Consider the following 3,268-nt stretch of genomic DNA (forward strand, 5'->3'; position numbering starts at 1 on the left):
GTTGAGAAATAACCGGTGTAGACCCCGTTGCTCACCCATGTGAGACGAAGGGTGTTCGAGTACATAGTATTCGAATAGTTATTTCCTATTAGCCAGGCCCATAGCCTAGCGGTTAGCATTCCCGCCTCTTGCACAGGGGTCCCGGGTTCGATCCTGGCTGTTGGAGGTTTGTATGTTCTATGAAGGTGCGCGTCCATATGCACTTTATTCGTATATATATATATATATATATATATATATATATATATATAATCGAGGAAGACAAGATAAAGTGCAGTAAACAACCGTCGGTACACTATTCATATAGTGGGTCTATTTTTTTCTTTTTTCGCCGTATGCTTATTAATGCATACGGCAAAGGGCTCGCAGGTAATGTAGAGTATTGGTGATGTAGGTAAGGAAAAGAAATCATATGTTATTGGAAGCAGTGCAGGAGAAGTAAATGAAAACTTCAGCTAATACGTCTTTATAAACACACTGAAGATATGGTGGTCCGGAACATAACATTCTAAGGCCATAGATGTAATGAGGAAATGAAAGAGAGATGCTGCTGTATCAGAGAAAAAAGAATACAAGTGAAAACAATATCGAAAGCATTTAAAACAAATTAGGAAAATGTTATTCTAACTTGAAAGTCTGGCCAGAAGTTGTGGAAGGAATGTTGAAACTATGACACAGTGATCATTGGCAACAGACGAGACTGTGCAGTGCACATTACTAAAATACACTCATTCATACATGGATGTGATCAGTTCTAGAATAATGGTTCTTATCAGAGACGAGAGATCCTACTATGAACAGGATAACCATTGTGTAGAAAGGGAAAACTAATTGGCTTGGGTGTGTAGACATGATGAATACGAACAGTGATATAGTCAGGGCTAATGACAGTGACTCTTATATGTGGTAGAGAGATAAAAGTTGGAGAAAGTAGAAGGAGAGTGTTCATTTATACGCGAGAGGGGACTGGTATGCATAAGACTGTCAGTTTGTGTGTCGGTGGTTGTGCTGAGAGGAAAGATCATCCACGACGCTTTCCTGTACCGAGGAAAAACCTGTGGTATGAAGTAATACATTCAAATGTTAGTACAACTCTTCTTATATGTAGGATAGTTGTGTTATATAGAGAGCATTTATACATGATTACTATTTGTTGTGTTACAGGGAGAGAATTATATTCGCGGTGCCCGTCTCTTAATCTAATATAAACGAAACATGTCCTTACTGTAATGCACACACACACACACACACACACACACACACACACACACACACACACACACACACATACACACACACACACACACACACACACACACACACACACACACACACACACACACACACACACACACACACACACACACACACACACACACACACACACACACACACACACACACACACACACACACACACACACACACACACACACACACACACACACACACACACACACACACACACACACACACACACACACACACACACACACACACACACACACACACACACACACACACACACACACACACACACACACACACACACACACACACACACACACACACACACACACACACACACACACACACACACACACACACACACACACACACACACACACACACACACACACACACACACACACACACACACACACACACACACACACACACACACACACACACACACACACACACACACACACACACACACACACACACACACACACACACACACACACACACACACACACACACACACACACACACACACACACACACACACACACACACACACACACACACACACACACACACACACACACACACACACACACACACACACACACACACACACACACACACACACACACACACACACACACACACACACACACACACACACACACACACACACACACACACACACACACACACACACACACACACACACACACACACACACACACACACACACACACACACACACACACACACACACACACACACACACACACACACACACACACACACACACACACACACACACACACACACACACACACACACACACACACACACACACACACACACACACACACACACACACACACACACACACACACACACACACACACACACACACACACACACACACACACACACACACACACACACACACACACACACACACACACACACACACACACACACACACACACACACACACACACACACACACACACACACACACACACACACACACACACACACACACACACACACACACACACACACACACACACACACACACACACACACACACACACACACACACACACACACACACACACACACACACACACACACACACACACACACACACACACACACACACACACACACACACACACACACACACACACACACACACACACACACACACACACACACACACACACACACACACACACACACACACACACACACACACACACACACACACACACACACACACACACACACACACACACACACACACACACACACACACACACACACACACACACACACACACACACACACACACACACACACACACACACACACACACACACACACACACACACACACACACACACACACACACACACACACACACACACACACACACACACACACACACACACACACACACACACACACACACACACACACACACACACACACACACACACACACACACACACACACACACACACACACACACACACACACACACACACACACACACACACACACACACACACACACACACACACACACACACACACACACACACACACACACACACACACACACACACACACACACACACACACACACACACACACACACACACACACACACACACACACACACACACACACACACACACACACACACACACACACACACACACACACACACACACACACACACACACACACACACACACACACACACACACACACACACACACACACACACACACACACACACACACACACACACACACACACACACACACACACACACACACACACACACACACACACACACACACACACACACACACACACACACACACACACACACACACACACACACACACACACACACACACACACACACACACACACACACACACACACACACACACACACACACACACACACACACACACACACACACACACACACACACACACACACACACACATA

The sequence above is a fragment of the Panulirus ornatus genome, chromosome 16 (genome assembly GCF_036320965.1).
Source record: "Panulirus ornatus isolate Po-2019 chromosome 16, ASM3632096v1, whole genome shotgun sequence".
NCBI classification, from domain to species: Eukaryota; Metazoa; Arthropoda; class Malacostraca; order Decapoda; family Palinuridae; genus Panulirus; species Panulirus ornatus.